Source organism: Cydia fagiglandana, chromosome Z, assembly GCF_963556715.1.
Source record: "Cydia fagiglandana chromosome Z, ilCydFagi1.1, whole genome shotgun sequence".
Classification (NCBI taxonomy): domain Eukaryota; kingdom Metazoa; phylum Arthropoda; class Insecta; order Lepidoptera; family Tortricidae; genus Cydia; species Cydia fagiglandana.
The window spans coordinates 29,545,940-29,560,517 of NC_085959.1; the positions used below are offsets into that span (position 1 = coordinate 29,545,940).

Genomic DNA, 14,578 nt, shown 5'->3' on the forward strand with positions numbered 1-14,578 from the left:
ACGTTTGCATGGTAAGGCGGTTTAGGGGCGGTCGTTCACTTCATCTTAAGGTTTTAATTTTTTTGCACAAGATGCAATATAGTGTCTGCGGGCCTATGTTTAAATTAACCAAGTAGACGATTTGAAACGATATAGAATAAAAAGGCATTAGTTTTTTAACGACGTATGACTTGGCAACAGCGGTCCTGACATACCATTTACGTATACCCTGACTAGATTTTATTTGGCCTTCGCCATGTTTCGGACTTTCAGTGGTACTAATTTATTTATTTTTTACTGGCTCTTTGACAACAGGTTTTGAAAGTAATCAAATGTCAACGATGTAAACAAGAAGAAAAAAATTCGTAATTATACTAATTATAAACGATTTAACCACAAAAATGACGATAATGATTGTCAAAAAGAAAACATTTAATTCCGTAGAATGTAAACAAACAATGTTTTGAAGTTAGTCAAATTGTGTCATTGACCTGACCGGAACTGACATTTTATTTGACCATACGAGTACATGACGTACGCACATTATTGCCACTCATAGACGTGTTGCCACTATAAATAAGCTGCTTTTAGCGATACTATCCCACAGCCAAATATATTCTAGCCGGGGTTTACTCAGATGCAAACGTGTGAGATGAACATCTCGGGCCCGTGACAATTTTTAACCTTTTGAACGCCACAGACGGCAATTGACGTCAACGCAAAATCATGACAACGACGCCCAAGACGGCATTTGACGTCGATCGTTTTTTGATGGAAATCCACCGAAAAACATCCCACATATAGGTTTGCATTATTTATTTACAAAACTAAATTTTACCCCCGTGGCGTCAGTGGCACGGCAAATAGATGCGCCGTTTGGCGTTCAGAAGGTTAAAACTGGAGCCAGCGGGCTCGTAATTACTTGTTAACCGCAACGCATTATGGAAGAATACGAGTACCTCAAGTCATATAGGTATTAGTGTAGAAGTGAAGCATTTACTTAGTATTAAGTTTATAAAGTCTATCGGAGCATTAACTTTGTATACATTTGAGCGGTAATACGAAGCTAAAGTTTCCTCGTTTTATGGCACAATTTTCAAAATATGTACCAATGATTCAAATAATCAAGAATAATGTTTATTTTATTATATTTTATTTAGTCTGCTTTCAATATCCTTAACGCCTTAGTAATCAATGGCTCTCTGCTTTTATTTTAGGTTGTGCCGAATGATGCTATTGTTTCCGATTTAATTTAGTCTAGATCCTTGCATTATTCGCTATAATTCTTTTACTTGTAGGTAAGTGTTGATATGAATGCAGGAGTGAAAGTGAAAATTGTATAGAAGAGGTATTACAGAAACAACAGGGCGTGTGGTCGGGATCGGCCCACCCTACTGTACATAGTATACAACAGACACGTTAGAATCGAGTACTCTTTGACAATATCAAGTGACCAATTAATGCTACGTAGGTACTGCAAAGGTTTCAGGTTGGTGCCATCTACAACATGCACTTATTGTATTGGTATCAGTTACCTATTTTTATTGTAATGCGAGAGAGCCATCAAAACTACGAGTACGACTTGAATTATGCGAACTAATATATTAATCTAACACGATTACCTACTGTATATTCTATTTAAAAAGTATTAACCGTCTGACGCCAAAACCGCAAGTATCGTGAATATATGGCGCTAAAAACACAAATATTACGGTGACGGCACCAATCATGGACATGTAAGACATGTTAAGCACAATAGTACTCTGCAAAGGTGTAATCTAACCCAACCACCCACCCACTTTTAACCCACCTTTACGATCTTTACTAGTTAGTAAAAATGTCCATAATTGGTTTTTGTCCATTGCAGGTGCCGTCACCGTACGCCATAGAGAAATATTTAGTAAAGAAAGAGTGGTAACTCCATTCTTCAGTTTTCATATCAAAACACGAGTTATTTCGTACCTAGTGATTACCTATCTAGCGTAAAGTAGGGGAATTTATCAGTAAGTACTTAGGTTACTATGAACGAAAACTAATGCTCAACAATTTTCAGCTAATACTTGTATTATAACCGGATTAACATGAACTCTATTTTTTCATTATATATTAGTTGTTAATTGTTTTATTTGCAGAATATATTTTTCGTTAGTAGCGACACTTGTGACATCTAGTGTCAAGAAGTGGTACTGATAATTCCACTACTTAACGTTAGATGTCGATACGAAATAACTCACGTTTTAACAAGAAAATGTATGTATGGAATGGAGTTATCACTCTTTCATTACTTATACAATATTACTCTATGCCCTACACCAATATAAGTTGACAACAATTTTGAGTGTTATTTAAACGTCATAATTTCATATAAGTTTGACGTTTAAAATAACACTTGCACAGCCTTGTCTATCAATATCGCTGCCAACTTAGCTAGGTCTAACTATGATATGATGTTTTATGATAATTATGATATGCGCTGTAAAGTAACCTCCACGCTAATAGTTACCTATTTACCTATGATACAAGTGCGAAGAATTAGAAAATGGCAACGAGTGGCGAATTTAAATCGACACGATTTGCGAATTACTTACGGGTATCGTACATATTCAGCATCGTATAGTTGGTAGCATCCAAAGTATTCAAATAGTTCGGTACGCCAAACAATTATCGGTACGCCATACATACTATATGATATGATATGACGCTGACTGTATACAGCGTTTTACAGTACATTTATATGGCCCTTAAAAATTTCGACGTAAATTGACATTCTATTGAACTTGCTAACTATGTAAACAAACCGCCATATTGCAATAATACCCAAAGTTGAACTATGTGTTTTGATGGCCTCGTTGACTCTTCAGAATATAGTTACATGCATGAAATCCACTGGGACTTGGATAATTAAAGTTGTTAACAATCCGGCCTAATTCTTAGTTGTAATTTCAGTTATGTGGCCACTCATGAGATGGCCTACGTTAGTTAAGTATGTACCTACTATGAACTGCACCAACCATGCACGGCAAGAGTATTTTTTGTGCAATAATGTAAATTATATATAACCTTGAGGAGTTCACACAAAGTTATTCTGTATCGCTAAACACTTGTAATGTTCTGTGAAAGAAATGTATTAGAGTCAAACCGTAAAAAGTCTGCAGCGATTTTGATAGCCCACGCAGTGCAAGTGTCATTTTAAACGTCAAACTTCTATGCAATAATGACGTATAAATAACACTTACGCTGCGTGGACTATCAAATCCGCTGCAGACTTTTATTGGTGCGACTATAACAAGTTCGTGATTACGAACATAAAGCGTAAAAAATTGTTTTTGATATATAATTGTAATTATGTATTTAATCTAAGTTACGATTGTATTAATAAATGTAATAGGTTATGTACAATACATTTAAAGCGATTAAAACGTTTTCATGATTTTTGACAGATGTAAAACACCAGTGCCATGTATGAGCAACTTGTGCGTATGCATTACGAACATAGAGGTACTATAATAAAAGACTCACCATGAACATGTTTTATTATTTACTGACATCGCCATTATCATAACTATGATATGATTAACATTTTTCACCACACCAGCTCGGAAAGAATTACTTTGCACTTCAAAAACGAATAGCAAAGTTGCATTTTATCCACATGTGAGGCAAAGTAATCAAATGCAAATTTTGAGTTGTTTTCTTATGTTTGCTGGTAGAATTGACTTAAATGATGATTTTGGATGATAAATATTTAATAACATTCATTTGGATTTGATTTGGTTTGATTTTGTTTGATATTTTACATTTAATATTTGCTTCGGGTTGGTGTGGTGAAAAATTTTGTGTTTCACTCGGGGGCACATTTTGTTTAATCCTCGTGCTTTGAAACCCTCGCAACGCTCAAGATACCATTTTTCGAACCACGCGCTACGCTCGTGGTTCAATTTTGAAATCTTTCGCTTGCTCGGGTATCAATATTAGGCTATTAGCACGAGCGGTTAAACAACAACTTTGCCCCCTTGTAAAACAAATAACTATTAACACCTCAACGCCACTTGCATCATCCCACTAACCCGGGGTAAACCGGTTAAACCATGTTGCCATGGTTATCAGTACAATTTCACACTGGATTAGTTTTAACACATTCACTGCCCCCAACGCACATGTGCGTTCACCGTCATACAAGTTTGTTCCTAGGCCACACCCCCTGGCAGTGAATGCGTTAACCCGTGGTAGTGTGATGGTGCACGTGGCGCTTAACCTTTTGGACGCCAATGACCGATATATCCGCACAGCAGGTCCAACGCCAAAGACGGACTAATCAGTCACAGACCACAGAGCAACATAGACCTACGTGCGTATGCGTAAAGTTCAATTTCAGTTTTGACTCTTCGGTGACGTGGCGTTCGAGTGACAGCTTTTGTGTTTGACACGGCGTCGAAACGGTTTTTAGACATCATAATATACCTAGTATTCACTTTTTCTACAATTTAGTCTCAATGCCTGCTGCGATCGGTTCATGGGTAACAATAAATACCCTGTGAACGGGTTCCAACAGGCGTTCTACATGGTTTTAAAGCTCTCCAAGGGGGCCTCTACGTGTTGGACCTATATCCCCACGCAAGCCTATCAAAAGACCGGGATTTATAGGCCCGTAATCCCGTAAAACATTTGATATTTATTGAAATCAAATTTTACAGCATTACAGTTAACAGCTAGCAGTCAATGCGCTGTAAAATTAAGTAAGTAATAATACTAATAACAAAGCGATTAATTAATAAGCTACCTATTGCATGTTTGATTCGCAAACAATGGGCGTACGCAGCATTTTTTAAGGGGTGGTGCAGAAGTAGGGGAGGCTGCGTACGTTGTAACAGGGTACAGTTGAAACAGAAATTCTTAGCTTATGGTCAGAGACCAGGGTGGGGCAACTGCCCCACTGTGGGTACGCCTATGCCATGAAATCCAAAACGGAGTTACATATAAAAATAGTTTTCAATCCGGAGGTGGCGGGTTTAAACTTAAAGGTTTAAACCCCGGTTCGTACAAATGAGTTTTTCGGAACTTATGTCACAGAATAAATAATAGTACTAGGTACAGAAGACTCACTCTGTAACAAAACTTTAATAAATAAAGCAAATTTCATATGTTTATAATTTATTTTTAAGTAGGTACCTACTTAATCGATTTTATTTTACCGTTATATCGCCATGCATGATTTATGTACCCATACCAAATTGCAACTTTCTATAGCTCTAAAGGTGTTGACTACGGAAGCATTTAGTAACTGGAGACGTCTTGTCTGTCATTTTCTGTACAAAACAGATTCTGCAGATTTTTGCGGGGGTAGGGACGTCAAATGTACTTATTGCTATTTCTACATGATACATTCACTTAGAGCATTTAATACTAGTGTCCGACCGAAACATGTTTTTTTGCCGAAACCGAAACCGAATGTTCGGCTTTGGCTCTAGTTTCGGCCGAAACCGAAACCGAAACTTTTGTAGACTTGTTAAAATCGTTGAAAAAATGTCATAAAACCCCTTTTATACCCTTATTATGGCGCTGTCAACACCCAATATCCTTGAAATTGATGTTACTTAAGCAGTTTTTTAAGAAAATTACTAGAATCAGACCAAGATAATCCTGCAACGATTTTGCGATTTTACACACGCAGTGCAAGTGTTATTTTAAACGTCAAAACTTCTATGAAATTATACGTATAAATATTTTTTGCACTAGTTGCACTGCGTATGCTATCAAAATCATTGCAGAATTTTCTTGGTCTAACTCTATTCATTCACCAGTCAAGTTAACATGTAGATACAGGGTCAACCAAAAACGCGAGCGCGAAATTTTTTGTTGACAATATCGCAAGGCCTGGTACCAATCTTCACGTGGGCCTAAAAGTCCGAAGTGTACCAGTGAGGCGAACTTTCATGCGAAGTCAAAGCCGTGCTACAGGCTTCAGGATAAGTAGTTGAGCACAGACTCCAACCAATGTCCATTGTATTAAAAAGCGAGACCGCAGGTCGAGCCTGGCGCAGCGAGGCCAAAGGCTAATCTGAAGTAAAGGACATGTGGAACACAAACCAATAGTAAATTGAGGTAAAATCACTCATTCTCTCCGAAACAATTAGACAGTGTGCGCGTTATAGGTATTGACAGCCTCTTAAGACTACGTCGACCGTCCAGTGGCGCCCTCATTAGTGGAATTGTGTTTTATAATAAACCAATTAATTTCTGTACCTATACATGAATCAGTATAATATGTAGGTATTCATATTGTTGTCCTACTTATTCCCCAACTTTTGGTCTTATTCCGAAGTACCATTTCGTAAGTTTCGGCCCGGCCGAAAGGTTCGGCCGTATTTTGGCCGAAACCGAAACTACAGCCGAAACATGATTTTTTGGCCGAAACTGGCCGAAACCGAAACCGAACCTTCGGTCGGACACTATTTAATACCTTACACATTCACTGCCCCCGACGCACATGTGCATTCACCGCGATACAAGTTTGTTCCTAGGCCACGGCCCCTGGCAGTGAATGCGTTAACGTAACGTATAAATAGCCATGTCAGTCCATACAAAAGTTTGCACAATTGACAATTGTGCAAGGTTTTCGGCAGAGGCGTAAGCTCTTTAAGGCGACTCCGGTTATTAAATGCTCTAAGCGGAAATATGTAAAAACTGGCAATACTTTATTTTTAAAGTCGGCGTCGGTGAGCGTCTAATCAAATCTTACATTGGATATATCCTGATTGGATAGAGGAAAATAAAGAAACAAACGACTCTTACAATAAAAACATTATTTAATTAATTAGTCTTGTCCACTGCCTAATTAGGTATTTAAAAATAGTAATATCCACACGCGTAATTTTCTGAAAGATAAAACCATCTCAAAACTACTACATATCAAAAATACAAGCTCAAGTGTCTTCCTTATGTCCTGTCATTTTATCCGTTCAGCTGAAGATGTACTATGAACTGTGAACTGCACCAACCGAACCTTTGCCTCACCGAACTGAAACATATAACTTTATTGTAGGCATAATATTGTATTACCTACCTATGTTTTTTATTTCCGTTAATTTCAAGGGTGCATTACTAAATTAATTAATATCTGATTAATATCTTTAATTTAGTATCTGATTCCCTCCAAGATGATGAAGATGGAGTCTAATTAACTCCATTTCGGAGATAATCAATAATTTACTTGTATCTGTTTTCGCCCCTACGAGCGTGTATACACTTGCCTTAGGGCCTGTTTACATATTGATTAGTGTTTAGTACGGAGTTTATACTTTTTCTGCTAAAAGTACCTAAGTGCTATCTCGGATATGTCACAGTTTTTAATTTTAGGTTGAGTTAAATGTAATGCCCGTATTACAACAACGCTATATGCAACATTTAATAAATTAATTTATTTTAAATTAAAAAATATTAAAATAAAATTGTTTTCTTAAAAGTAAGTACTAAACCATACCGCGAAGTTAACGGAATTCAACAAAAACACGGTAAGTATACCGGGTGTTGCCTGTAACACCAGCAAATAATAAAAACATATAACACTTTTTTCTACTCGTCGACTGTAAAGGTACCTTACAGACGACGAGTAGAATTGTTGAATTAAGACTCCGTATACCTAACTGTAAATGGGTACTCTTAATGTATGGGCTCCTAACTCAACTATAAGAGAATTAAACAATACCATAGCTCAAATTAATTATTTTAGGTTTTATAGTGGAAAACTGGAAACAATTGCTTCATGGTCAGAAACGCGCATCTGACATCCTAAATATAAGAAACATCCATAGACTACGAAAACGGGTTAGCGTTGCTCGTTAGTCTCCATAGGTTACGGTGGCCAAAATCAAGAAAAAAACTGTTTAAAAATTGAATTTACCAGAGAGCAAGCACCAGGGCCTCGTATGCAATCTCGTACCCAATATGGGCACGAAGCTTGTACTCGACTGAAAAGTACTCCATTATATTATGATTGTATAAAATACTATTCAAAGTGATAGGGTTAGATTTTGCATTATTCCTGAGACCCCCATAACCCTTGGAAATATTAGAAGTTTATCTAGCGCCTAATAACCTACTTACTTACCAATGTCATAAAGCGATGGTATTCTCCTAACGTTTACGCGTAATTTGGCACTGTTTTGTAGTTGTGAGATCTGGTTGGCGTCCGCCATTACAGCGCATATCATACGCCTTAGGAGGAGGCCTCATTGTGCTTGAGACTGCTGACATCACCGGAAGGATTTTTTGCCGGAAGTTTTTTTTAATATAGAGCTGAAACATGTAAACATTGCCGTACCTACCGTCCGTACCGTTCATTCGAGAGCCACATGATATAGGGGGTGTCTTATTTTTTCCTAGAGGGAAAGGGGGGTGGGAGTCTTTATAGTTCTTACGTATTTAAGATCACAAAAATGTGCAAAGTTAAGATTATTATACATTGTCAAAGCGCGGACTGATTAAAATTATGGTAACTTATATTAGATACCTGAAAAGTATGATATATATATAGTATTTTTCACCACACCAGCTCGGAAAGGCTTAGGTACTTTGCACTTCAAAAACTGATAGCAAAGTTGCATTTTATTCACATGTGAGGCAAAATAATCAAATGCATAAGCTGAATTGTTTTATTATGTTTGCTGGTAGAATTGACTTTAAAAATGATGATACTACTTTAATTTTGGATGATAAATATTTAATAACATTCATTTGGATTTGATTTTGTTTGATATTTTACATTTAATATTTGCCTCGGGTTGGTGTGGTGAAAAATTTCGTGTTTCACTCAGGGGCAAATTTTCTTTATTAGGTAACTCTCGTGCTTTGAAACCCTCGCAACGCTCGATCAAGATTCCATTTTTCAATCTTTGGCTTGCTCGAGTATCAATATTTGCACGAGCGGTTAATCAACAACTTTGCCCCCTTGTAAAACAACTATTGAGGGCCGAAGTTACAAAATGAAACGAAGTTGAGTCCTAAGAACACTGCTGTTAGGATCCTAAGAATACTGCACCGGATCTGACTAGCAAGCATTTATTCTACAAATGTGTCGCTATATTAACTTCAAATTCGGGTAAATCTATTCGACCCTCTTAGCAAATATAGATGGTCAAGCAAATCTTGTCAGGAGAAAAAGGAGCGAAATTCAAATTTTCTATGAGACGATATCCCTTCGCACCTGCATTTTTCAAATTTACCGCCTTTTTTTACTGACAAGATCTGCTTGACCAACTATATCAACTTTTTCTTAATATTAAAATCGCATAATCTAACAGATGGATTTACCCGAGATTGAAGTTAAGCTATGAGACGAAATCCCTTGGCGCCTGCATTTTTCAAATTTGCCGCCATTTTCTACTGACAAGATCTACTATATCTACTTTTTTTAGGGTTCCGTAGCCAAATGGCAAAAACCGGAACCCTTATGACGAAACGGGAGCTGAGCTAAAAGTCAATTTTGAGATTTCAAGCTGAATATACCCGTCGCTCTGACGGGGCGTAACCGCGGCGTGAGAGACTGTATTTGTTGTATGTGTAATGCACGCACACAGACGCGTGCGGTGCGCCCGTACTCACGCTGGCGCGCACCTCACTGATTGCAATTTGCATTGCCACTTTTTGTTACTGCTACTACTAAGTAGGGTAATTCGCCAGTAACTGGCCACTTTTAATAACTGGCCGCCCTAAACTAAAAATGAATCCTATAAACAGAATTTATTTTAGTATAAGGTTTCAATAACTTCAATAACTGGGCACTTTATACTAAAATTAATTCTTTTTATAGGTGAATATAATTCATTTTTGGTTTGGGGTGGCCACTGACGAATTACCCTATTGCGATTGAACTTTTTTACTTACCCGGCTTACGTTTACGGAACTCGATATCGAATAGGGTAATTCGCCAGTAACTGGCCGCCCTAAACTAAAAATGAATTCTATTCACCTCTATACAGAATTCATTTTAGTAGGTATAAGGTTTCAATAACTGGCCACCTTATACTAAAATGAATTCTATTTATAGGTGAATAGAATTCATTTTTGGTTTGGCGTGGCCAGTTACTAATAGTGGCCTGTTACTGGCGAATTACCCTATTTATGTACTGAGTGGTTAATACTAGTATCAAGTAAGTATTTTTTTTTTCAATAATGCTCAGAAACGAAGTATAGACATGACAAATATAAATATTAACGTCTTTGTAAGGCAGGATTGGACATTCTATAGAGTAAGTGTATGAAACAACCAATTCAGCTAGGACTAGGGAATGCTATCTAGATCTCGCAATTTCGAGATCTCGCACGTATTTTCGAAATTTAACCTAGTTGACAGGAAATCTCGATATATGCAATCTCGGTCGAGATCTCGATTAATGTATTCGAGATCTCGAACAAGACTGAAAGTGAAATACTTTGTTTTAAGTAATATATGACCTTAGATTCATGTTGTTCAGTGTTCAGGCAGTGCTATTATGTGTCCGGCTTTAGCTCTATTATTGTTAAGCAGTTTCTAAGTAAAGGTAAATAGTGGTTTAACATCGATAGCATTTCATAGAAGTAAAGTAAAAATTAAAATTGATTTTATGTTAAATATTTAATTTGTTGTTGTTATTTTCAAAATATAACATGAGGTACCTTAAATACATAAATAGTATGTCGGCGGCATATCGTAAAATCGTAATCCTTGGCGTATCATGAAACGCCACCATTTCCTGATCTAATATTAACCCAGGCATATCACGATCTTCCTTATGAAAGAGACGGCAGATCCATCAGAGCAATGCATTCTTTGATATTCCTAGCTTCATAGCGGGCGCATTGTAAAATAATTGATCGAGAAATCATATACATATTTTCAATGATTTTGTAAGTGACTACAGTTATGACTACGGTTATTAGAAACCAATTATAGTATATTTAATATTCTTTCTAATGGTATGCATCACCAATTGATCAGTAAAATAGAACCCGAGAAATAATGATCAGTTCAGGTCGGTCGCCCGCCATTTACGTGACGGAACAAAATTCATCATTACTTTGTTATATGTATAATATCATACATCAATAAAACGTATGTTATTGGAAAGCTAATGAAATTTTTCGTATATTTTATAATAACATTAATTGCGGTAAAGTTATATTTTATTGAGTTAGACGCATGTTTTGTCAGTACTTATGCCATCCATGCACGGTAAAAAATCATATATTTTAAATATTTTGTAAATGACTACAGTCATGACTACGGTTATTATAAAACAATAATTGCACGTTTAATACTCTTTCAAACGACATCTCACACGAACCAATCGGTCCCATAGGACTAAAGACGTGAACAAATATCAATGCTGGTCGGCCGCCCACTTTTTCCTTCCTTTTTTCGACACATCCCCCCCCCCTCCATAAAATAAAAACCGGTTTATTCATATTCTGGAGACCACGAGGAACACGTCCATACCAGTTTTAGGTATTTAGAAGAGATGTCGACGAAATTCGTGAAGGAGACGACTTTTGTTTAATTTGCCTATAGACTATAGGAATATCAGAATATCACACCTTGAGATTTGCGCAAAATGGCTGGTGTTCGCTAGGCAGATCATGAAATGTCGGCGTTTCATTATATTCCTAGGAATATCTCGATACGCCCGATTTTACGATGTCTATATCTATGGAATTCTTAGAGATTATTGATTAACACATTCAATACCACTAAGTGCTACGGGTTACGCTCGTAGCGCGTAGCCACGGTTTCGTCGTATGTAGCGCGTAGTCGCTACGAACAGTGTACCCGACAGTCGGGTTCTTGGTGTTGAATGTGTTAAAATAACACATTTTTAGTTACTTTGTCAAATTCGATCTCGTCGAGATATTAATCTCGATCCCGAAAATCTGACTGTCGAGATCTCGAAACACCCAATCTCGATTCGGATTTTTCGTGCGAGATCTCGAATCGCCAATCTTGGTGCGAGATTGCATTCCCTAGCTCATCATCATCATCATTGTTCTTAAGAGCCTAGCTCTTGTCGGTGGAGTATTCGCCATTCCGTTCTCTTCTCTGCTACTGTTTTGAGTTCCTGATACGTCACTACATTAATTTTCTCTTTGGCCTGGTCAATATATGCACGTCTCGGTCTTCCTCTGCCTCTCTGTTCTTCTATTCTGCCTTCAATTATAGACTTTATGTAATTATCGTGACGTATCAGGTGCCCCAACATGTTTCCCCTTCTGTTTTCAATTGTTTTTAGCAGAGATCTCTTCTCACCTACCAAATTTAATACTTCCGTATTTGTTTTCCTCTCTTTCCAGCTTATTCCTTCCATTCTTCTCCATGTCCACATTTCAAAAGCGCTCAATCTGTCTCTATCACGCTGGGTTAATGTCCACGTCTCGCTTGCATATAACGCTATACTCCAGACGTAGGTCTTGATAAATCGCTTTCTGATGTTTCGGGATATCTTTGCTTTAAGCAGGTGTTTCTTGGCGTTGAAAGCTTTTTTAGCCATGGCTATGCGTGTGGTGATATCCGAAGTACATCTGGAGTCGCATGTTATAATGCTTCCTAAGTATTTAAAACTTTTTACTTGCTCAATTGCTGTATTTCTGATTTGAATAGGGTCTATTTTGTTATTATGCTTAGATGTTATTAATGTTTTTGTTTTATTGATGTTGATCTTAAGTCCAAATTCTGTAAATATGTGGTCCATTTCCGTTACAAGCTGTTCTAGTTCTATAGAATTTTCTGCTATTGCTGCTATGTCATCTGCAAACCTAACGAAATAAAACTTTTCTCCGTTAATTTTGACACCCCCCTTTCCTATTTCAACAATTTTTCTTATGGCGGTTTCGATGAATATATTAAAAATTAATGGCGAGAGTGGACAACCCTGACGCACTCCCTGTCTTACTTTCGCCTTTCCTTTTTCTTGTCCTATTTCGACTATAGTTTCCTGTTCCTTATATAATGCATGTATAATTCGTCTGTCTCTATAATCTATGCCTATTGTTTTCATAATGTTCAATGATGATGATTGATGATTCCCTAGCTAGGACCTTAAATTACGGAGCGTGACTGTACCTAAAAATTTTGTAAACCCATAACCATGCAATAAAATATTTTTGATTTTGATTTCTAATTTGAAATATTAGAATCAAAAAGTTCAAAATAGATTGTACCTATGTAACTACAAAACTGTGTTCCCTCTCAACGCAAAACCCCTTGTGTCTTAGGAGGATCTAGATATTTTCACACAAGACGGTTTATCGATAACTTCTTACATCACTAGATTATCGACATTAAATGTCGACTATTGCCCATCACTTTTCTGGCTGTGTACGTATTTAGAAACTTGACTCCGCCCCTAAAATTGTGCGATAGGGACAACTGCAGCCGAGGCGAAAAATCCTGCGTAAAAATGACAAAAATCGAGGTTTCGTACTCCTCTTTTTCCTCCTCCAAAACTTAACCAATCGTAACCAAATTTGGAAATCTAAATGATTATGAAATTATCTGTGTCGGACCGTTTTGCTTTTTTGGCTAATTGATATCAGTTTTGAATACCACGCCTCTCATTGCGGCATAGTCAATTAGGCCATTTTGGCCATTTTTGAAGGGCTCTAGCGCCTTAAAAAATAAAAATATCAAAAAAAGCAAAACGGTCCGACACAGATATTGACAATATTAATCTGTGTTGAAAAAATCATTGCTCTAGCTTCAAAAACCACGGAGGAAAACGAGGACTACGTTTGTATGGAGAAATTACCACTCCTGTTGGCTCTTATGGATTCGCCATGTCACTCATGTCTGTCTGTCTCTCCGTCCGTATGTCACAGCAACTTTTTTCCGAAACTATAAGAACTATACTGTTGAAACTTGGTAAGTAAATGTATTCTGTGAACTGCATTAAGATTTTCATTTCACACAAAAATAGAAAAATAAATTTTTTGGGGGTGCCCTACTACTTAGGTACTATACTTAGAACTGAAACTCAAAGATTTTTTTTCATCAAACCTATTATACGTGTGGGGTATTTATGAATAGGTCTTCAAAAATGATATTGAGGTTTATAATATCATTTTTTTCTAAACTGAATAGTTTGCGCGAGAGGCACTTCCAAAGTAGTGGTAAAATGTGTGTGCCCCCCCCCCCTTCGAGCAACACGGAAGGGAGGCGGCATTCGCACTATTTCCCCTCTGCCGAGGTACAAGATTAGCGCGTCAATCTAATCTAGCGCGGGTAATAAAACTAGTTGCACTTGGATTTTTCACTAGACCGAGTCCAGACGCGCGCGTGAACACTGCTGCACAAAAATGCCTGTTTGCTCGGTTTTTTGTTATAAAAAGAGGTCGGGGACGTCAAATTTACAAAAAGAAAGTGTTACATTTCACATGTAATATTTTTTTTTACATATCATACGTTTAATTACATTTAAATATAATTATTATATTTTAGTCTCAAGTAATTGTTGGATTTATCGATTTTGCTCGCTCAGTACAAATTGCGGATCGGTCGAGCGACAAATCCGACTTCTCATCTCTCAGAATACATTGACATACTTCAACGGAAATGTGTTAGTGTGCGTGTTGT

The 14,578-nt window shown here is 37.1% G+C and overlaps 1 long non-coding RNA gene across 1 annotated transcript; it reads right to left on the reverse strand.

Annotated features, from left to right (window-relative positions):
• Window positions 1–6,763: 6,763 nt before the first annotated feature.
• On the reverse strand, window positions 6,764–8,271 carry LOC134678469 (uncharacterized). The gene is made up of 2 exons (XR_010100187.1): window positions 8,087–8,271; window positions 6,764–6,997 (listed from the first exon to the last, which is right to left on the reverse strand). It is a non-coding gene; the product is annotated as an uncharacterized LOC134678469 (long non-coding RNA).
• Between the last annotated feature and the right edge of the window lie 6,307 nt (window positions 8,272–14,578).